The 24,443-nt window shown below is 38.1% G+C and overlaps 2 long non-coding RNA genes across 5 annotated transcripts in view; both read left to right on the top strand.

Annotated features, from left to right (window-relative positions):
- LOC143845730 (uncharacterized) overlaps positions 1-20,517 on the top strand; it is a 74,651-nt gene extending 54,134 nt beyond the window's left edge. For all 3 annotated transcript variants that reach the window (XR_013234511.1, XR_013234510.1, XR_013234509.1), the window contains 2 exons: positions 19,952-20,146; positions 20,259-20,517. This is a non-coding gene — a long non-coding RNA (uncharacterized LOC143845730). The remainder of the gene's footprint in view (positions 1-19,951; positions 20,147-20,258) is intronic.
- On the top strand, positions 1,365-4,734 carry LOC143846254 (uncharacterized). 2 transcript variants are annotated; one of them, XR_013234718.1, is made up of 3 exons: positions 1,365-1,712; positions 2,279-2,465; positions 3,626-4,734. It is a non-coding gene; the product is annotated as an uncharacterized LOC143846254 (long non-coding RNA). The 2 variants fall into 2 exon arrangements; XR_013234717.1 differs by having other exon boundaries at positions 1,365-1,717.
- Positions 20,518-24,443: the final 3,926 nt, after the last annotated feature.

Raw genomic sequence — 24,443 nt, 5'->3', positions numbered from 1 at the left:
TATCAAGACTTTATTTAGTTTGGACTTTGGTAATTCAAAACTTTACTTTTCTTTTGAAGTATGAGTATTGAAATTGTTATGGTAAGACATATTTAATTTGGAATAAGACTTTATCGTGGTTGCTGATTATAATATATATATATATATATATATATATATATATATATATATATTTCCATGATTTTTGCGTTCTTTTGCTCGTAGCGACTTGACGGAAATCGGGTCGTTACAATTATTGACCCAAAGAGCACTACGTGCTTCTTTTCATGGATGTGACCTTCTAGAATAATAAGGACTATAGCTTAGTTAGGTAGAGCCCCTTATTTATACTTGCGCCAATGCTTTATGCAATATCATCTTTAATTGTTTGATCTTTTATCAGAGATATAATCTTTTTGCTTAACTATTTTAAAGGGTGTCCTATGAAGCATTCAAATAAATTATAAACTCTTTCTTTTCTTTTTGCGTGTTGAATGAAGAAAAATCTTATTGGTGATGAAAGGTGAATAAGAGCCCAACAACCGAATTGGTCAACACAAAGAGAAATAAAACACTAGCGAAGAGTACATAAAATTGTTAGACATCCGGGTTAGGAAATCATACATCTCTATAGGAAATCATACATCTCTAAACCCTCCCTTTCAACACCAGCCTAGCTAACCTATCCGCTGGTTAGCCATATCTTCTTACATGCCTGTAAGTAATGGTGTAATACCCGGGCCACCCACCAACACACACATGAATATTTTTCCTTCTTTCTTGAATTGAGTATCATTACCAAAGTTGAGCCAATGACCATTATTTTGAAATTGAGTGTGCTTGTCAAATTAAGCCAATAATGTACACTTAGGGGGTGGCTTTATCAATTACATTAGTGGGCATCAATTGGAGTCCAAGGCAAGGGTGTCTTTACGAATTTAACTAGTGGTTAAAAGTTGAGCTCTTGGGCATGGAGTGCCCTTATCAATTGGAGAAAGACTATCAATCTTTACATGGGGTGTACTTATCAATTTGGGAGTAGGTAACAAATGAATTTTTGGCTCATGTTTGCAAGTGTCTTGAAGTGAGGAATCGGATTGGGGATAGAGGGCCCCACTCCATTTATATCTCCATGCCTCCCATAGCCTCCAAACAAAGACCCACTTCTTTACCTCTTCCAACCAACTCACCACACCCCATTCTTCCTCTCCATCTTTTGCATTTAATGAGATACCCTCTCCCATAACCCCACCCTTTATCTTTATTAAGAGACTACACTTGTAACACTCCCATGCCTCTTCACCATCCCCCATAAATGTCAACCCAGCACATCTATAAGAGCCCCACCGTCTTCTTTATCTCTCCCCATCTCCATCTATTGTTCTATAGTACCCCATCACCACAACCCCTCCCCATCTCTCCATTTCCCATCTACCTCCACCTATTTTACCCATAACAGCCTATCACCTTTTGAACTATGTGCTCCACCACCCCATCCCCTCTCAGTGGGTTTCATTTTTCCACCCACAGATCATATCTTTGGCCTTGGTTACACAAGAATTATAGCAAAGCTGAACCTCTTCAACCGAGTGAAAATCGTGGATTTGCCAATAACTACTTGCCCACACACTACTTCATTCTTCTTTATCCATAAGTAGTGTTGCTGCCATGCTCACTGTCCGCGCAAGAATCTCCTCTCGTACATCTAGTAGCCAACGAGGTCATTGATATATGTAAGGTAAGTTCTATATATATTCCAAGCTCTCTTGCTGCCATTTTAATTTGACACCAATTAAGAGTCCTATGAGAAATATCTATATAGAGTTTCATCATCCAAGCAGCCCTTTTTCAACTAAACTATAACCACTTGTTGTCCTTGATTCAACACTCCCATGTTTTGAAAAAGCCACCCATATAAGATACAGAGCAAAGTGTGATGACTCTTGCACACTATGGACCACGAGCCTCAGATCAATGTTCTTAAAAAGGAACATTACACAAAGTGACATTTGCATTTCCACTGTCAAAAGATAATTCGGTGTTTAAAATACCTTTCCTAGGATTTGATAAGGTAAATGGCCTGCTTATAAGCTAAAATCATTATCCTTGGACATCACTAATTACTTGTGGTTTTGTCAATGTGATCAGTCTCGTATGGACACAAGCGTGGCCCATTCTCTGTGCCCAACCTTCTCACTAATTGATCCTAGCCCTTGCACTATTAGCCCAAGCTAAGGATTTTGCTAACATAAGCTAATGCCTTGATATTTTTGGCCATAATATGACATATGGGTCTCAGATTAGAGATATGACTTGGACCATATGGGTTGCCTCATGATAATACACCAAATCAACGGTCTTGATTACATCGCTCTACAACACTATCAAAGCGTTACCGCGGCATTTTTTAACTTTGCAGATGACATCTGTACCTAAAGACACTATCAAATTGGCACTTGTCATAAGATATTTGGATTTTAAGCGAGGTAGGTGATCCTATACCCATGTTAGTATATTATGTGTGCCATGCTATTTATATCTACTATTCACGTTTCTTTTTCACAATTTATATGTGGGATTGGTATTTACTTTCTGTATTGACAAAAATGGTGGATTTAATATCTTAACTTGTTATATGCATGCCATCCATGTTTCCCACTTTACAACTTAGATATAAAGAATAGTATTCTCTTTAAAATATTGGAAGGTACTTTAGATTTGAAGTATTAAACTTGGTTTATGCTTTGAATACTTGATGTTGGTAGGATTTGGGAACTCAGTATAATCGCTTTAATTTAGCACCTTATTCCAAACATAATTTTATAAAAATATATTGCAATGAGATTGTACATTTCAATTTCATGGATTTAGAACTGGGGAGTTCCAAATGGTTTGAAACATGGTGAAATATTATTTGGATGATATTAGAAGAAAACGAATTGAAATGTTTTTACCTACAGTCTTGGTATGGAATGGGTTCCACTAGTAAGGTTGATCTCTAGTGGGGACCTAGTACCTAACCTACCAGTGGGTGAGTACACTGGTCATGATCACGTAGACCGGTCAAGTTTATTTGCTCATAAGGTTGATCTTGAGCTGCCAGTAGAGAGTCCTCTGGCCATTGATATTACCATATTGCACGCTTTAGGACCTGGGAGTCCTGCAAACGAGTGTTCGCCTTGGGGTACGCTACTTGCCAATAAGGTTGGAAATTGGCCACAGAGAAGACTGATTACTACTCCTTATCATTGTTTTTTATTTTCCAAAGTGGAATATTGTAAAACCATGTGGTTTGAACTACTCCTTATCATTGTTTTTATTTTCCAAAGTGGAATATTGCAAAACCATGTGGTTTGAAGTACTCTTTATCATTGTTTTTATTTTCCAAAGTGGAATATTGCAAAGCCGTGTGGTTTGAAGTACTATTTATCATTGTTTTTACTTTCCAAAGTGGAATATTGCAAAACCGTGTGGTTTGAAGTGCTTATTATCATTGTTTTTCCAAATTGGAATATTGCAAAACTATGTAGTTGAAAGTGCTTTGTGCAAAAGTAATTATTTTACCATATATGCATGTATGTTTCTACTAGCTGATGTAGATTCGGAAACCTACTGGCTATTTGCTTATGTGGATAAAAAATTTCAGGCATTGAAGAACAGTAGACTGATCTTAGTTGGATCCCTAAGGAGAAGATCGTTGGAGAAGGTTTCAGCTTCAGTGTGGTTACTTGTAGTTCAGTTCTTCTGACTTTGTACTGAAGGTGTTGTAATAAATAATTAGTTATGGTGTAATAAGTAATCAGAAACTCCTTAGACTAAGTGTTTTAAATAAATTATGTTTCCATGAATTTTTAGCAGCTATGTATATTATGGATGATAAAATGAGATTGAGCCTTGCGTACTCGTGGGGCGACCCCCTGGGCATGCGGCTGCTGTCGCGCTTGTCCTGGGCCTGCACACCTCAGGCCAGGGCATGACAAATGGATGCTCCCGCCACCCACTCGTGGAGCTCATCAAACTAGGGCGCAAATCTCCATGGATGAGGATGACCCTTCTACAGCCATATGATGACATTCAGAGTCTCACTCTATAATATGCATGTCCATAATGTTTTCCTCCATAATCCTTATGTCTCGGAGAAGTCTCCATAATCCTTAGTCCAGTTAGAAATTAAGGGGCCGTTTGGATACGCGGATTTTAGAATCCAGGATTTCTTCAAAATTGTAGCCAAGAGACAAGAGAAGAAGCGGACCAGCCGTCGTTTTTTACTTCTCGTCCTTCTTCCCGTCAGCAAGAGAGTAGCAGATCCTCCCATATTTTCAGGTTTTAGAAATCTCAGGATGCAGGAGAGATTTTTAAAACCTGAATATCTCACTTAAAATCCAAGAAACGCTGTCCGGACAGCATACAACAGCTTATCATGAACCCTCTTTTACACTGTTTTCAAACTAAAAACCTAGATTCTAAAATCCGCATATCCAAACGGGCCCCTAAAGAATTGATCATTAAGATTTTATTTAGGCCCCTCATAAATCTCCACTATAATTTCACGAATCACTTTTCCTATACTTTACCACAGGTAATTCTGGGATTTTCTCTCCTAATCAGCCATAGAGCTGATGAAAAGAGAATATTTCACAGCATGTTCGCCCTCTTTTCACCCCTAGAGTGGCACCACCATTTCCAGGGTAGTAACACTGGAAATCAAGCAGGTTGAAAACTATGTAATTTTCTATTATTTGTTGAGAGCCTCTACAATGGATTGGGCTTGTATATATAATTTGATTTTCCTCTTGCTCGACTGTATTTAAACAATCAAACATCCCTCATTAATGGATGTGTCTTTGTGAAATCAAGAAAAATGATTCTGTCAAGTAGATAGTAGTGAAGAATAACAAAAACACCCTTATATAAAAATCTATCGTTGGATTTATATTGATTTTCTCATGGCTAATGGGCATTTTTTGGAGGGCCAATCTGTTGGAATTTTATGGCATTTTATTTAGCATTGCAAGACTATTTCATTGTCAGTAATCTAATTCTCTCCTATTGTTTTTTAATGTATAGAATGTGATTACAGGAACCTTGAGAAATTCTCTTAGCAGGTCAGGAATGTGAACAGATCTAATTAGTGCCAGGACACAATCAAGAAATACATCGCAGTGGTGATAGGATCATGTGACATGCAAGGGAAATTTAGCCCTTAAACGTGGCTGGAGATTAGCTCCTGGACATTGTTGACCCAATATGTTTGAAGAAGCACATGGATCGTACAACGGTGTGTCTCACACTAGAATATATTCATTCTCAACATGTGAAAATATAGGCTTGTAAGAGATCCGATAGTAATCCAACGGAATTGGGCTCATGTATGGTTTTTAGGAATGCATTGAATTGCATGCACCACGATATAATAATTTGTACGCAATATATCTAGCTAGAGAAGTCAGTGTGGTGAAATCTTTGGTATGTAACATAGGGGTATAGGACACTATGTGGTAGAATGTGATGAATGTCTATGCTAGTACTCATTGCAACGTGTTAATAGAATTAAGTTGACGAATTAACTATAGAGTTCCTATTTATTTTATATTTAATTACATTTAATATTTTGAGTAACATTGGTGTTGTTGGATACTTGGATCTTCCCGTGTGACTTTTTCATTCCATGGAAAACTTAAGGGAAATGATAATTACGCCCCCTTTATCACCAGGGAAACCCATTTGCCAACGTACTTTGCAATCAAAGCCATTGAATTTTTCTGACATAAAGTACATCAACCCCCTTTTCGCCTTTGATACACTGACACTTGGTGTCCCTGGTGATCAAAAGGGACGTAAATATCACTTCCCGAAACTTAATTCATAAAATCTTCTCATTATTTTACTAAAATAATACTTTGTTCAAATAATATCTAGTGATCACTCGTGGTTTGATGTGACTTACGCCGATCGCGCATCTCTGCGCAGCAATATCGCATCAGAGGGTGAAAGGTGGTCTGCTGGCTGAAGAAGAACAGACCTAAAATATGATTTTTTATGGTGTAAGGGCTTACAACTATATGGTGGAGGTATCCACCCTTACAGCTGTTGGGTGAAATATGAAGGGTGGATACCTCTACCGTATAGTTGTAAGGCCTTACACCATATAATTTCTCCATATGAGTTTAATACTGTAGACACCCCATTTTGACCGAACCCTGAACCTTCCAATTTCGTGCAAAATCTTATCAAATCAACTAGGTAGGTTCCCAAATTTCACCCTAAGCTAGATTAGAGTCCTACCGAGGTCCCTGCAAAATTTCGTCGAAATCCGAGCACGTTTGCCTAGCGAACGAACCAAGAGAAGACCGTAGTGTAAACCAGAAAGGGGGGTGAGTTTATCATGAGAGGGGGGCGAATTTATTCTGAGACGGTGTAATCCAAATCAGAAAAGACATGATTTGTCCGTGCGCTTATCAAAAATTCCGCCAAATGTGCGCCCATTAACTAGAAGTGCCAATATCAACTTCCCCTTTTGCCTATAAATACCAAACTAACTCTCTCATTTTTTTTTAATCAAGATTTCTTAGCTTAATTTTAGAGAGAGAAAAGAGAGAGAAAATAGATCTGTAAATCGAAACCCTTTTTTTTTTACCTTTTCCGATCATCTTCTTCGTTGGATCTTTCCAGATTTCGGTTATCCTTCGATCATTTACTTGTATTCTTCATCTTTCTCAACTTAGAAACTCTAGATCCTTGCTATTCTCTTCAAATCTCAGTTAAAATCTCTCTTCTTAGGCTTCAAATCCTAACCTCTTCATTTTTTCTCTGATCTTCTTCTCCTTTTGTCTCCGGCCAAAACTCCGACAATATTCCGGCTGTTTGCCACAAGATCCGCAAATTAGTCGGATTCTGACCTAGCTCAAGCTAATACGAGTCTCTTCTCTCTATTCCTACTGATCTTACGATTAGAAATCTCAGATCTATTTTGTGGAAACCCTAACCTTGAGCTTCAAAATTCAGATATGATCTTTCTATTCTAGATCTTTACTTCTAAATAGCTGATTCTAGCCTTAGATCTTCAAATTTAGAGTTTCGTTTGTGAGATCTGTAGGTTTGACTGAAAATTAATGAGTAAGATGAGATCGGCTTCAAGATTTTCTCCGCAAGAATCAACAGGTCAATTTTCAGATTAGGCAAAATTTGTGGAAATCAGAGGTATAAACTTCAAATTCAGATATATTGTGTTCGAATTGGAGGCCTTCAATAGCACATCAGGTATTTATTCATTTTTTTTAGTCCTCTGTTTCATTGTATGATGTATAAATATCTGTTAGATGATAGAATTTATGCTTCTCTGAATATGTAATATTTTGTTGTTTAAGATGAATAGTGCAATAAAATGACTTGTATGCAAGGTTAATGTGTTGTTTGATTGGAGTAATATTTGCTAGGTAGAAAATAATTTTGCTAGGATTGAAGGTTTATATGTGTTTTTTTTTTTTAGTTATTTGATTCAAAGATGATAACGCCTGTTTTATATGTAACTGTTCTAAACAGCGACATTAAAGCCGTTGATAAAAATTAGAATGAAAAATTGAAATTGAGGCGTATATCTGATTGTTCAAATGATGAAGCTAGTGATTGCAGCCCTTTAATAATGTATGCTTATGACATTTTTTTTTTTTTTTTTTTTTTTGGGAAAGTAATACAAAAGTATTCTTGTGATAGTCCAGATGTTTAGATTGTAGAATTTATTTTTATGCATTCTTTCTTGTTGATTTTGAAATATACGAAAAGAAAATGATAATCATTTGTTTTGCTAAGAAAGGACAAAAGAGGTGTTTATTACTAAAAAGAGTTTTGATGTTCTATTGCTAATAGGACTCAATTTTTATAAGAATGTGTAGATGTGTGTCTATCAAATCTGTAAGTTGTGAGTATAAGTTTGTGGCTGTCTGTGAGTATATATATCTGTGAAATGTGTTTGTGAGTGTGGTTGTGAGAGTGTTTGTGAGTGTGTTTGTGGTTGAATGTGTATGTGTGTGTGTGTGTGTGTGTGAGAGAGAGAGAGAGAGAGAGAGAGAGAGAGAGAGAAAGAGAGAGAGAGTGTATGACAGTATACATATGTATGTGTCTGTGTGTGGGTGTTTGTGAGTTTGTGAGTTTATATGTGTGTGTATATGCATATGGCTGTGTGTATGTGTGCATGTATATGAGAGTGAGTATATGTGCATGTGGCTGTGTGTGTGGATGTGAGGGTGTGTGTCTTTGTGTGTATATGTATATGCGTGTGTAGTTTATTCATTTGTAGTTCAGTCCTTGTTTGTACAACATGAATTCATAGTTCAGCACAATTTTACACATTTCAATCCATGCTTTGGTCCTAATTATTCTTGTACAAACCAGTCTATGGTTATACTCTTTGTTCTGGCAGCAATTCTTTCCAAATTCATATTGAGGGCATATATGTAAGAAAGCATTTATAGTTCTAAGCATTTACTTTTTCACAAAATTTTGATAAAGGAATTTAGATTTTCATGAGAGTTTTGTTCATAAGTATTGCAACATGAAGACTTAAAAATGAAATGGCTTATTTGCAACTGTCAGGATGTGAGGTAGAAGGCGTTTACACATTAGTAAATGGAGTTCAAGTCATTGGGCATGATATTTTCTTTTCACCTTCAGGTGTAATAATTAGAATAGGAATGTCTTAGCATTATAGTCACAAAAGTAGGCTAAGATAGCATAAGGAAAAGGTATACATGATTGAGGTTTATGCTCGCAAGATAGATAAAGGTAGAAAAGTATATGAATTTTCAGTTAGCTTAATCATTTAATGTTAAAATCGATTTATTAAACTTAAAGTGTGGCTTTAGGCCTTTTCCACTTAATTATCAGCACATCCATTCTGCTATTGAAATTTGATGTGAGTTATTGTGTTTTTTTGATTTCGTCTGCAGATATTTATTAATAATATTGATTATGTAATAAATAATAGAACTACTCACTCAATATTTGACCATAGAAGTTTGAACTAATAGATGAGTGTTTGAGATTTGCATTTGAATTCGGTATAATTGCTCTAATAGGATGGTGTTTATTTTATATTATATTTCTCAGAAATGTGATTCTATCATTGAAGGTTATACTCCAAAGTAGTTCAATACATGTCTTAAATTAGATCTCTTTAATGGTTGTAGTTTTAGTAAAAGCCTAAGGAAACGTTATTAAGATAACTGTTAAGATTATTCAAATGAATTAGAACTTCTCAAGATATAGATGTTATACTGTCATATGTGAATAGAGGTATCAAATTCATTTAGAAGGAGCTGATCTATGTGTATTTTGTCAAAATCAGTTATGAGAATATTAGCTGATGGTTGTTGTCTTCCCTTATTAAAATTCTGTAATTAGTCTAGCTTGATGTTATATGTAAATCATTGATTTTATCTAGTTTGAAATCACGATCACATTAACAAGGTCATATGGTTTTTATAGTATATTAAGCTCTGCAGGTGAATTACTGTGTTTGTGTTTTGACATAAATCCAGCCCATGATTTGGCACCTATTTCAGCACAGATTTCACTCATTTTAGCATTTGTTTCAGCACAAATTTCACTCACTTTAGCACTTGTTTCAGCACAGATTTCACTCACTTTAGCACTCGTTTCGGCACAGATTTCACTCACTTTAACCCCTCGTTCCAACACAGATTCAGCCCCACTTCAGCCCCTATTTAAGCACAGTTTTTCACCCACAAATTTTTGCCCAGTTCAGCCCATGAAATCTGTCCCTATTTTTGCCCAATTCAGCCCATGAAATCTGTCCCAATTCTTACCCAGTTCAACCCATGAAATCTGTCCCAATTCCTGCACAGATTTGGTTCGCAAAATCTGAAAGGTTCTGTACCCAAAATCTGCTCCCCTATTTTGGATTAAAACTAGCCCCTGTTTCAACATAGATTTAACCCCATTTCATGCCCAATTTTCACACAGAATCTGTTCACATTTCATGCACAGTTTTCGCACAGAATCTGTCTACATTTCATGCATAGTTTTCGCACAGAATCTGTCCACATTTCATGCCCAATTTTTGCACAGAATCTGTCCATATTTCCAACCCCAGTTTCGCATAAAATTCTGTCTTTATATTTAGCCCTGTTTAGCATGAAATTCTGTCCATATGTTTAGCCATGTACTGTACGGATTTAATCCTCAAATCTGCCCAGTTTTTGCACAAATCATTATGGTAATTTTGATATGCAAAGTCATTGAAATAAGTCTATTGTTTGGTCGTTGGATAAAATTATTTGATTTTTCCAGGTTCTATGAACTTATGTTTTTAACTTGGTACTTGTTTACTATAATTACTTGGTTGTGTAACTTACACTTTGAGTTTATTTTTTTTTTAGTCTTTAGTCATAGGTGTTGAACTGTTATGGGCGTCCAAGTGAGATGTAAATGGTTTTCTTTTGGGCATTGTCGTTTAGTACTGGATTGTTGTGGATATCTAAAATATGATTTGTATGAGAACATGTGAGTGTTGAAATATGATTCATTCAAAGAATCATATTGGTGTTCTCATATGGGTATTAAGTCCTCACTACTTTTAATATGGCAACCCTTGCTTTCTTTTGATATTGGCATTAAACTTGGCTGTATGTTCTATCATTATTTGGTTGCTTAGGATTTTTAGAATTTTTATTAACTTATTTTAGCAGCCATTCAAAGATAAAATGATTAGCTGAAATAGTATATAATGTAATGTGGTTGTGCTATTGTCATTTAATTATTCTTATTTATGATTTTCTTAATCCAGTTAACATTTTTTTTTTTTCTTTTTCTTTTCTTCAATTTATATGTTTTCCATTTCACTCGAAATATTTCAGCAATATTAGAACTATTAAGTTGAAGAAGAGTTTTCTATGATCCCTTAGCATCATTAGAACCCATTCATACACACTTTAGCATTTTATAATGTGGCCCTCACTTATATATTTTTGACTCATTCGTATAGATATTATATCTTGAATTTCAGATTGTGTTGCAAGGAATTTTGAGTTTAAGGCACCTCAATCCTGAATCCATAAGGTTTTGGTATTAGAAGAGCTAATCAGAAATACTCTGTATTCGGAATTTTCAATATAGTACTATTGTACACCTAAATGGTATGAGGAATATTTTCGTATTGTACACAGTTGTGGAGAGTATATTTGCATAGACATGTCTTGTCATGTGTATGATTTTAGGTTGTTCATTCTTATCAGTTATTGTATAGGAAATGATGTCAACTTGACCTTGCTTAAACATAGATATTGCTTAACTTCAACTGGTTACAATTCATTAGGGGGTTTGTAAATTTCCATTTGTTATCAGATTGATGGGATACAACTCATTAAATGATTTTCATAAAAAAAAGAAATTTTAAATCTGTCCATCCAGAAAATTATATCGTGCCTGCCCCTTAAGCACTTCTTGTTTGAATTTCTATAGTGTTGTCAAGTAAGCTTGGAATTTGGCAAATGATTTTATTGAAAATTTTAGGCTTGTTTAGCTAGAAACTTTCATTTATAACCACCCACTGAATGATCTTCATCATAGTTTTTCATTGTGGCTGAGTGGTTTTGAGCCTACCAATGATTTTTATTCGGAACCTTAAGTTTACTCATTTGGGTGTTAATATCATGTGTTTACTTATTAAAGGTCTTATGGCCTTGATACTATATTTTGATGGAGTTTAGTATTTTTTTTTTCTTTCTTTCTTCTGAAAGAATGAATTGTTAACATGTTACACTTTTATTAATTGTTTTAATCTGCTTATTCAAATGTTCAAACTTGTGTCTATTGAATGTAGTTATGCATATTCTTGCTCAAGTTTCTCTTAAGCCATTGAATTCCTTGCTTTTATTTTGTGAAAACATTATAGACTATAACCCATAGAATTAAATTACCATTTTATTTTGTTATGAATTATCGTTTCTAAGTATCATAATAGTTTGGAATAGGAATTTAAAAGGAAAAGAATATGAGAGTTCAATATTTGAATTTGAAGGTCTAGTACTTGTTACAAGTTTATTTGGCTATTTGAGTTATCATTTTATGGGTAATTTAGAGGCGTTGAAGGTGCTAGCCCAAGCCCATCCTTAGGGGACTTGCTCAGTCCAAGTAGAAATCCCCTCCATTTGTATATAGAAGACTTTCTTAGTCTCATTAGCACCCTTGTTTATCTCTTTTGTGTTTTCAGTCATATTTTGACTCAGTTGCACCTTCTCTTAGAGTTTTAGAGAGTCTTTGACTCATTTGCCCTCCTTTAAAGTGTCTTTGATATACTTGTAACCTCCTTTAGTGTTGTTTGGTTTAGAGGTTTATGCTTAGAGACTAGCTTAGTCTTGTTCGAGTTTGACCTGTTCGGGATCCTTATCCTTTCTCTTTTATTTTTCAGCTACTGGTTTGTTGGTTTAGTTCAAGTGTCTTTGACATTAGTTTGCTTGTTCGGGGTTTCCCCGTAGCTTTAGGGTTTTGCCCTAGTTTGTTGCTTTGTATGTTCTCTTTAGGTCTTTGACCAAAAGAGTGAAAACATTTTAAAAATCTAAAAAAAAAAAAAACACTTGAATACTTTGAAATTTAAAACAAAAACATTAGAAATTTGAAACCCAAAAACAATTGAATATTTTAAAATTCAAAAAAACATTGAAATATCTTAAAATTAAAAAACAGTTGAAAAATATAAAAAAATCTTAAGTCATTTTGAAATACTTTTGAGCTTTATGAGCGTAGTAGGAGAGTTCGAGTCGAACTACGTTGGCTTGATCCTCTTCCACGAGGTACGTAGTGCAGCTTGAGATTCTTATCTCAAGTCCAGCCTAACTTTGTAAATAAATCTTTTAACCCTTTTAAAAAAAATATATATAAATCTTCCAAAATATTATTTTTTCGAAAAGATCTTCCTCTAGAGTTAGGATTTTGTCCTAGATAGAGGGTTTTAGAGTTAGGAGTTTGTCTTTTGTTGTGTGCTTGTTGTGTGTTTGTGTTAGAGTTAGGAGTTTGTCCTAGCTAGGAGCGCCTCCGTCCGGTCAGTTGGCGATTCACATCGCCGACTGATGACTAGGTCTAAGATGCGTTAGTGATCCCATTGTTTTCCTTAGGACGCACTGCCTAGTTACACATAGGTTGTAGGAACCACCTGCATTAGCTTAGGGCTAACCTGCATTTAGCTATGGCATATAGGGTGTCCTAAAATCCACAATTCACTGGAAGTTAAATAATCGTACAAGAAACTTTAATAACTAGTCCGGTCTTTTAGATCGAGTCTAGGATAGAGGTCTAGGTGTCTTAGGCATCCTAGCTTAGAATATGCGCGAAGAACTACGTTGCCTTGATTCTCGTGGAGGCGGGGATACGTAGGCTTCTTTGGATGAATACCAGACCATCCGAGGACTCGGGCTAATAATTTAGAGTCTTAGGATTTGTTGTGTAGTCATCGTATGTTTTGATGTGTTTTCTTACTTTCTTGTACTGATCCTGTACCTTTAGCTATAGTTTGCATGTGTTTGCACATCAGAACTTAGACACCTTTTAGGCATGTCACTCATAACCTAGCTATGCTTAGGTGACATATTTTTCATTTCATTTTATGTATGTTTATTTCTTTATCCTCAGGAAATGCATGCTTAGGTAGACGATTCCTGAAGGTTGTTCCTATTTCATATGATTTTCGCCCGAAACTCTTCGAAGTTAATAATAAATGGCGTAAGAGACCAAGTGCTTGCACTCGGACGAATTGGGGGTGCTCTCAGACCTTCTCCATTCGTAATCAGGCACGAACCCATATATATTTCTGGTTATCCATGGTATACAGAGCATATTTTTGTTTAAAGGATCCATGGCCGTATACCGTGGATGGCGACTCTGAGTTTGTTTAGGTACGTTTCGAATCCGGACTTGTTCCTGAATCGAGAGGTATCTCTTTTATATCGCCACTCGTGCTATGCTATGAAGGTGGCAACCGTTTTGAGAGTTCCTTGGTAGAGCTCTCCTTTCACGTGGATGATCCTAAGAGGCCGCTGGAGGCTCGTCCCCCACCTCTCTCCTGGATCGGGGTCCACAGGCTGGCGACTCTGCTGGGGATGTTCTTGAAACGTTGCCTAACTCTGTTAAAATGCCATTTGTTACTAACTTTGAGGAATTTTTGGCTAAAATCATTGTAAATGGGAATTTAATCGCTTAGAATCCAGGGGCACCAAATAGGTGTTTAAAACAAGGGATTCACACACTGCACGGCATACATCATTTTGTTTTTATTTTTGCTCTTATTTGATTTTATTATTATTGGCTCCATGGGATAGATACAGTACATGCCAGATGGGATGTCATTACCCTGCTGGGATTGTTGTATCTATTACCAAGCTATGCGCCGGTGCTGCAGACGTAAACACTAGGCGTACTTGTGTTTACAGCAGCCGATGAGCAATGAAGCATACTATGTATAACACTAGGCGTACTTGTGTTATACATGTTAAGTATGGATCATAAGCATAGTACCCGATATATTGAGTTCGGAGCTCTACTTTCATTTTACATATATTATGTACATGAATATATTTGCTGGCTTAGTGAAACCCAATTAGGATCTGCATGTGTTTATATATATTGTATCCATATAAGGACGAACATGTGTTTCTCACACATGTTGGAGCCTAGATTTAGGAGCCATGTCCTATTCATAGACTATTGTAGTTCACTTTATGTGACTACAGCGCGGTCCTAGTACACTCACATGTTTGTCTGGAGTCAAGTGTCTTGACTCTATGGGACCATATTTTAGGGCTGGTGCCCCTGGTTAGGATATATATGTATATATCTTATATATTGATTATCAGATTAGGGCCTACTCTTTAGTGAGGTTTCCTTGTCTAATCTAATTAGTCATATCAATCCGTTTTTCAAATCTAGACCCGACCAGTGGCCTTACTTGCCCCTCTCATGGTCGTGGCCTATCTTTTGCTCTTCTCATTGAGATTTTGTCCATATATCTCTTGATTATAAGATCAGGACCTACTTTCTAGTAGAGATCCCTGGCTTGAATCAGTCTGTCTTGTTTATCCATCTCTCAGATCTAAACCTGGCTAGTGACTTATACTTGTCACACTTATAGCTACGGTTTATTCTTTGACCCAGTGATGATAAATTTCACCTGTTTTATTCTTCAAATTCAAACCTCATTTATCTATTCTTTTGTTGTGTCATTCATATTTCGTATATATTAATCAAGTTTTTGCTTGTTTTGTCTTTAGATATGGTCGATAGTTTGTCTACTGTCTCTATGGCCATAGTCTATCATTGTTGATCTCCTTGATCATACATTTTTGACATCCATCTTCCAGATTTAGATCCGGTCTATGATCTACTTTTGTCATTTTGTGACCGCGGTCTTGTTTCTGAGTTTCTGATCATCTTTGATCATCATTGGAATATTCGATGTCACCAATTGTATCCTTCTTATGTTTGATCATTAAGTTTATCTCTAATCTTTGATTATTCCAAGTTTTCTTCATTCCCTCATTATCCCTTCCATCTTTGTGTCAGGTCTGATTATGGCGAACATTTTGTTGGATAATTGGATAGTCGATGCAATTAAAGCTCTTCCGCGTGAACAGTCACAGAGAAATATGGCTGATCATTTCATCAATTCGTTCACTCATTTGAACAGTCGGGATATAAATTGGAAGTTTCTCCAAGCAGCCGCTGGACTTTGGGATCCTGTTCTTCATGTATTCAAATTTGGTCGTTTTGAACTCTGTCCCATATTTGAGGATTGGTGTGCCCTGCTAGAGCTCCCATCTGAGGGACTCTGGATCAAACCTTCAAGGATAGAATCTCCTCATAATCTGTTTTGCAAACTATTCAAAAATGAAACTGTGGATGCTCTGCCATGTCTAACGGATAAGTGCGTAAAAATTCAAGACCTGATTAAGCTCTTTTCCAAAAACGTCGATCCTACTAATTCTCGTTTTCAAGATTGTCGACGTAGCGCTTTAATCTTTATGGTCTTCGCACGACACGTTCTTCGCGGAAACTCCCACGTTGCATCTTTGACCCTATTAAGAGTGGTAGATCAGATTAATGAGGGGAGGAATCCTATACCCACCATGTTAGCAGAGACCTTCTTGGGACTAGATCTTATTGCTTCCCAAGAGATCAAAGACAATTTTTGTGGGTGTGTAAAGTTGTTGTATGTCTGGCTTGGTGAAAAACTTCAATTTCTTCAGCGACAAAACCAAAATCCGTATACCCTGAAAAATTTCCGTACATGGAAACCAATCGCCAATCAACCTCAGTCTATTGATGAATGGCACAATTGGTTACAACATGTAGAGTGGAGCCAGTTTCGTTGGGTGAGTCATTCGTGCTTCCAAATTTTCACTAGCACTTACCCACATCCATTTGTTTACCTCATGGGTCTTGAGAAATCATCTTTTTATGCACCCATGAGATTTCTCCATCAGGTTACGGGAATTTTATGTCCTCCCGGAGCTGTAGTCCCTCCTCTTTGTGAGGATCTCACTCCTGATCTTATCAGATCCATTGTGGCTGCTTGGGGAAACAAAAATATGGAAAGGAGGTTCAGTTTATCATCCCAAGCCCGACGTGATGAAATATTGGAAGAGCCTGCAAGCAGGAGAGCTCGGATTGAAGAGTCTTGAAATTTCATATCTGTTGGATTATCTTGATTTCTGTATTTCCTTTTTTATTTGTCAATCTTCTTATCCAAATTGTGATCAGAGATTCGTATTGTCATATGTTGTAATCACAATTCAAATTTTATCAATGAAAGTGTGTTTGTTTTTCTCTTATCTTTATTTGCTCAGAATGTCTTATTTCACTCATCATTCATTTAATCTAATATGTTAATTTCCATTCAGGATTCTGAAAGAGAGCAACCATCGCTCCATCAAAAGAAAACCAGTCCAAACCTACCTGGTCTAGATCTTCCTCTGTTTCTAGACTTGTCCGTCATTTTGACTCACCTATATCATCCAGAGAATCTTTATCCCCTACCTTTGAGTTATCAAACTCATCTGAGTCTGACCAAATGACTGATATAACTGATCCCATGATGGTCATTCAAGAAATGTTGAGAAACATGTCTCGAGATATCTCGGGATTGAAAGAAGAAATGGCCGTGCTGAAATCTCAGAATACTGACAAGACCTCTACTTCTAGAGCGCCTGTCATCCAGCCTACTCCTTCTGCATTTCCTGCTCCCAATAGACCTCACGTGCCTGCTGAGGAGATTGACCTTGACGAGGGCCAATATGCTGAAGAGTATTGTGCTCCGCAGACAAATAGGGAGAATGAGTTATTCAATATGTGTCAGAAGATGGCCAAGGACATTGAAAACATGAAGTTCCAGGGGCCGAAAAGATTCGACATTTCTGAGTACTTTGAGACTCCTACTGTTACTTTGCCGCCGAAGTTCAAAGCACCAGATTATGATAGATATGATGGCACTGGGTGCCCCAGAAACCATGTCAGATGGTTCATAACCCTCTCTCACCAGCACGGGTTGAGCCGTGAACAAATGGCTCAGCTATTTCCCATGTCTCTCATAGGAATAGCTAAGAAGTGGTTTCTGAGGTTAAAGCCTGAAGAAACCAGATCTTTGGACGATATATCGAACCTGTTTGTTGAGCAGTTTTCAATGGAAGAAGGGATCGAGATAACAAAGAGAGACCTGAAACAGCTAAAGCAAGGTCCTCAGGAAACTTTCACGTTGTTTATCAGGCGCTGGAGGCGCAAGTCTGCACAATTGAGTCAGAGGATGCCAGAAGATCAGATCAAGTTAGTGATCAAAAGCCTGTCTCCGCAGTACTTTCATTTCATCGCACCCCAGCATTATCCCAGTTTTGATCATTTGATAAAAACTGGCACCCAGACAGAGGACGCTATAGCCAAAGGGCTTAGAGCGAAGGCATTGTCCGATGTGCGGGAAGGCAAGAGGCCTATGGCCCCACCGAAAGAGGTTCATGCAGTGAACTATTTCAAGCCAACATTCAGACCAGAGGTCAAAGCTGTTGCTGAGGTGGCTAGACCAGTAAGGAAAAATGTTTTCAGGCAATTCGATCCCCTCCCTTACCCTTTACCAATGATATTGAAAAAGCTGGTAAGAGACAAAAAGATAAAACTTCCGGATCTGAAACCTGTGCCAAATCCATTACCACCATACTGGAGGTTGAATCAACATTGCGAATATCACAGGAATTCAGGTCATCTGACTGAAAATTGCCTCGCCTTGAAGCATGCCATTCAAAATCTGATTGATAAGGATGAGCTCTCAATTAAAGGGCCGAATATTACTCAGAATCCCCTCCCGAATCATCGTGCTGCTCCTCCTCCTACAGCTAATGCCATTTTTTGTGATGAGCCCATCCTTGATCCCTCTGCCCTTATATGTGCTATCATGACAGATAACACCTATGTTTTAGAGTTTGATGAAGAAGAACTTCAAGATGTGAAAGGGAAGCAGCCCTATGTTTTGTCATTCAGTGACATAGAGATTGCGGAGTCCTCTTCATCTCAATCGTATCTTCCTCATAATGATGACATGGGGAAAGGAAAGAAGGCTGCATACGTTTTAGAGATGGATGACTTTGAGCAAGAAGACGTCAGAATTCCTTATGTCTTAAATATGGATGACGATGAATTGTTACTATTAGATGATCAGTGTGACGAGATGCGTCACATGACCCGAGGAGGGCGAGTCTTTAAACCTCCTGAGTTGAGTGCTGACAATCCGGCTGAGATAGCAAGGGCTGCTGATGGCCAGAGGCAGAATCGGCTTGTGGTGAATGAAGAAGATGATAATCTTCTGAAACAGTTGAAGAAAACCCAAGCAAACATCTCTGTTTGGGGTCTTTTGATGTCATCTTCGAAACACCGAAAAGTGGTGTTGAAAGAGTTGAACTCTGCCCAGGTGTCTGTTGAGATAACTCCTGACGAGCTTGTCAGTGTAGTTTCCGTGGCTAAAGCAGCGAAGACTCTTTCGTTCGCAGACAGTGATTTGCCCCCAGAGGGGAAGGACCATACGAAGCCGCTACGAATTACTGTCGTTTGTAATAAGAAGAAAGTGCCCGAAGTCCTTATTGATAATGGGTCCGCACTGAATGTATGCCCTCTTAGTACAGCGACTACTCTTGGTTTCGGACCTGAGAGCTTTGTTCCTTCTGACCAGGGTATTCTGGCTTATGATGGGACCAGAAGAGATGTGATCGGGACTCTAGTCACAGAGGTATTGATAGGAGGAGAAGAATTTGATATTGAATTCCAAGTGTTAGATATTAAAGCCTCCTTTTTGTTGCTCTTGGGGCGTCCTTGGTTACATAAAGTTGGAGCTGTCCCATCCACCTTGCATCAAAAATTGAAATTCATTTTGAACCATAAGGTGGTCACTGTTAAAGGAGACCCGGATTTGGAAGTGGGTCAAATTTCGCAGGAATTGACCCTGGGAAAAGAAGGAGATATTAGTTTGACTGGTTTCTCCTTAGAAGTTGCGACTATAACCATTAAAGAAGCGATGAATGAAGAAATCTTTTTCCTAAGTAGTACCAATTCGAACGTCGTCAGAATGATCCGTCTACAAGGTTATATCCCAGGGGCAGGACTTGGCAGATACCATCAGGGTATGACTGAGTGGCCAGTGTTCAAGACCTTTAATGGTTTATTTGGACTTGGGTATGAACCAACCAGGGCAGAGATCAAAGAAATGAAACGATATATGATGAAATGGGCAGAGTGTCGCCGCAGAGGTGTAGACTTGCCGATGGGACCGTTTGATCTGACTATGAATGGGAGGTTCCGCAAAGAAGGATCTGATATCCCATTCTGTGGCTTTGCTGAAGCATGGAAAGATGAATCTACTGGGCAGTGGCTGCCAGGCTTTGAGATCTTCTTTGACTTAAAACTTGATGATGAGCTGATGAGTCTACAGGGCGCAAGAGCTGAAACAGATACTGAAACAGATTGGGCAGATACAGTAGGGCCAGATGCACTGAACTCCCTTTTTCATGAGAGGTCACAGACTGTGGCCGTGATCAGCAAGAGCCCGCTTGTACTGAATCCTACTCACCTTATCACCCCGGCTGATGGACCTTTGACTAATTGGACCTCTCAGGTCCTACCTCAGGTTACTTTTCAGTCCTGTCTTTCTCCTTCAAAAGAGTCAGTTGTTTATAAGTATGTGTCATTCTCTGAGTCTAATTCAGGGTCTTCCGTTTCTAATGATTCTTTTAATGCAGGTACTTTAGAGGTCAAGTCTATTTCTGAAGTCGGTGATGAGTCCATTTCACCTAGTGAAGTCGAGTTGGAGGCTGTTTCTGCTGATGAGCCTGGCGTTTCTTCTTTACATTTGTTTGAATCGGTTGATACTGATGTCAACCTATCATTTGAGTATGTAAATACATTTCATGAGTCCATTGTAAAGCCTGATGTGGGCCATTCGCAATTGGATGTATTCAATTCTACTTTCAATGAAATAAAGGAGTTTTCTTCTGTGTATATTCCTGTCTCTGTTTCATCTACTGAATCTGCTTTAAAATCTGATAATAATAATGATAATCAAGACTCCCCCTCTGATGAGGATGCCGACGAAACTTCCCCTGAAATCAAACACATGATTCAACAGGAGGAAAGTCGCCGAGCAAAACCACTAGAAGAGGAAATTGAAATCGTGAATATTGGTGATGAAACCTTAATTCGAGAAATAAGGATTGGCAAAACTTTATCTCTTGAGGAGCGCAAAGAATTAATCTCTTTACTTAAAGAGTTCAAGGAGGTTTTTGTTTGGTCTTATGATGACATGCCGGGATTGAGTGAGGAGATTGTTCAGCACAAATTACCCTTGATCCCTGGCATTAATCCAAAGAAGCAAAAACTCCGAAAACTCAAAACTGAATGGGAGTTGAAAGTTTATGAAGAAGTCAAGAAGCTCCTAGAGGTGAAATTCATCCAAGTGGTTGAATACCCTGAATGGCTCGCTAATGTAGTACCAGTGCCCAAGAAGGATGGGAAGGTTCGAATGTGTGTTGATTTTCGAGACCTGAACAAAGCAAGTCCAAAAGATGATTTCCCATTGCCGAACATTGATCTTCTAGTAGATAATACTGCTGGACATGCCTTGTTATCATTTATGGATGGGTTCTCGGGATACAACCAGATCAAGATGGCACCCGAAGACATGATGAAAACAGCGTTTATCACTCAGTGGGGTACTTACTGCTACAAAGTAATGCCGTTTGGTTTAAAGAATGCTGGTGCGACTTATCAGAGGGCTGCAACCACTCTTCTTCATGATATAATTCACAAAGAAGTCGAAGTCTATGTAGATGATATGATCGTTAAAGCAAAGACTAGACCAGAGCATACAGTTGCCTTGAGAAAGTTCTTTGAGAGAATCAAGAAATATCAGCTTCGCCTGAATCCAAACAAGTGTGTATTTGGAGTTACATCAGGAAAACTCCTTGGATTTATGGTCAGTGAAAGAGGAATTGAGGTGGATCCTCAAAAGATCAAGGCAATCCAAGAAATGGAGCCACCAAAAACAGAAAAGCAAATCAGAGGTTTTCTTGGAAAAGTTCAATACTTGAGAAGGTTCATATCTCATTTAACTATGACATGTGAACCAATTTTCAAACTTTTAAAGAAGAGCTCTTCGAAGAAGTGGAATGATGAATGCCAGGAAGCATTTGAAAAAGTTAAACAATGTTTATCTTTGCCTCCTGTCTTATCACCTGTCATTCATGGCCAACCCTTGTTGATGTATTTGTCAATTACAAACACTGCAATGGGTTGTATGCTTGCTCAGCGAGATGCAGGGTCTAAGCGGGAAAAGCCTATTTATTATATCAGTAAGAAGATGCTAGAATATGAGTTAAAGTATACTGTTTTGGAAAAAACTTGTCTAGCATTAGTTTGGGCTACCCAAAGGCTTCGCCACTATCTGTTATCAAACAAGGTATTTTTATTGTCACGGATGGATCCGTTGAAGTACTTGTTTGAAAAACCCGCCCTTACAGGAAGAACTGCAAGGTGGTTATTGTTATTGTCTGAGTTTGACATCACTTATGTCACTCAGAAGTCCATCAAAGGACGGGTCATAGCTGAGCAATTGGCTGATGCTCCTGTTGAGGAGAGTACTTTTCTGAAGGCTGAGTTTCCTGATGAAGAGATCATGGATATTGAAGAAGAAACTCCGAGTACCAGATGGTCGATGTATTTTGACGGAGCAGTCAATAACCGAGGTCAAGGAGTGGGTGCTGTTCTGATATCTCCAAAGAAAGAGTATATCCCTATATCCATCAAACTGCAGTTTGAGTGCACGAACAACATGGCAGAATATGAAGCTTGTATTGCAGGGCTTGAGGCAGCTTTAGCTCTTCAAATTCAAGACATAGATGTGTTTGGGGACTCAATGCTCATTATTTGTCAGATCAATGGGAAATGGAAAACTCGAGAGGATAAATTGATTCCTTATAATACATATTTGGAATTTCTGGTTAAAAAATTTAAGAATATCATTTTTACTCATTTGTCAAGAACCAGGAACCACTTTGCTGATGCTTTGGCTACTTTGGCTTCGATGCTTGACATCTCTGCAACTATGGAGGTTCAACCCTTAGCTGTGAGATTACAGTGGGCTCCGGCACATGTGAATGCAATTGAGATATCAGCCAGGTGTCCAGATGGGAAGCCGTGGTTTATTGACATCAAGAACCTTATTTCTGGTAAAGGGCATCCTCCTGAAGCTTCGAGCAAAGAGAGGAAGACTCTTCAAAGATTAGCTGCCAACTTCATCATTTGTGGTGAAGAGCTATACCGGCGATCTTTTGATGGTATACAACTCCTGTGTGTGGATGAGGACAAAGCTGCAGAGCTTATTGAGCAGACCCATGAAGGAGTCTGTGGCCCTCATATGAATGGAAAGATGTTATCTAGAAAGATTTTGAGACTTGGTTTTTATTGGCCCACAATGGAAGCAGACTGCTTTGCTTTTGTGAAGAAATGTCACAAGTGCCAGGTCTATGCAAATCTCATTCATATTCCTCCTTCGGAGTTGCATTCTTTGTCTTCGCCATGGCCATTCTCAGTATGGGGAATAGACATAATTGGGAAGATTTATCCGAAGTCCTCGAGCGGGCATGAGTACATTTTGGTAGCTATCGACTACTTTACGAAGTGGATTGAGGCTGCATCCTATGCTTCGATAACTTCGAACACAGTTGCGAAGTTCATTCGTGCGAATATTATTTGTAGATACGGAGTACCTCACGAGTTGATTTTAGATAATGGGTCACATTTCAAAAAGGAGGTTTTACACCTGTGTGAAGAGTTCAAGATCAGACATCATAAGTCGTCTCCTTACAGACCTCAAACAAATGGGGCTGTAGAGGCAGCGAATAAGAATATCAAAGTCATTATCAGTAAGATGACTGAGACTTATAAAGACTGGTCAAACAAACTTCCATATGCTTTGTGGGCTTATCGGACATCGATCAGATCTTCGACAGGTATGACTCCGTATTCTTTGGTGTACGGAATGGAAGCGGTTTTGCCGGTTGAGCTGAGAATTCCCTCTTTGAGAGTGATGATAGAGGCTAGCTTACCAGAGTCTGAGTGGGCAAGAGCCAGACATGATGAGCTGCAGATGATAGATGAGAAGAGGCTGAGAGCTTTATATCACATTCAGGGATATCAAAGGCGGATTGAAAGAGCTTTCAACAAGAAAGTTCGCGTCCGAGATTTGAAGCCTGGGGATCTTGTTTTGAAGTCCAATAGGGCACCAATATTTGACCCGAGAGGTAAATTCAGGCCAAACTGGTCTGGTCCTTACATCATTGATGAAGTCCTGCCTGGAAAAGCCGTAAGACTCCTCAATGAAAATGGAGAAAAATTAAATGAACCTACAAACCTGGATCAGCTAAAAAAATATTACGCCTGATACACCAGGAGGCCATTTTTGATCGATTTGAGCTTTGAGCCAACAACCTATATGTTTAAAACCATTTGCAAACCCTTTGGGCCAATAAAAAATATATTTCCTTTCTTTGACAAACTCAAAACCAGGGGCATCTTTTATGACTTGTGTCATAAAAGATATTGAACCTGAACTACGTTATGACCTGATCCCTTTTTAAGGGTACGTAGGTAGCCTGAGTAATTCAGGTTCGGTCACATCTTTCGTAACATTTTGAAAAAGAAAAGAAATCCTTGAAATCCCAAATGGGCGAACTACGCAGACCTGATTCCCATTTTCTTCAGGGATACATAGGCAGTCTGGAAGGTCCAGATTCGGTTAAAATACATTTAAACACACCAATGTTTACCCTGCTTGAACCTAAACCTACTTGAAAGTCCTTTTGGTGTATTTTAGGCCTAGGTTTGTAGAGAAACAGAAAAAAAATGATGGAGTCTTAGACCCGCTAGAC

This window comes from Tasmannia lanceolata, unplaced genomic scaffold, assembly GCF_043159265.1.
Source record: "Tasmannia lanceolata isolate RefF3 unplaced genomic scaffold, GAP_Taslan_0.1 ptg000015l, whole genome shotgun sequence".
Classification (NCBI taxonomy): Eukaryota; Viridiplantae; Streptophyta; class Magnoliopsida; order Canellales; family Winteraceae; genus Tasmannia; species Tasmannia lanceolata.
This window is presented reverse-complemented; position numbering and strand designations above follow the sequence as displayed.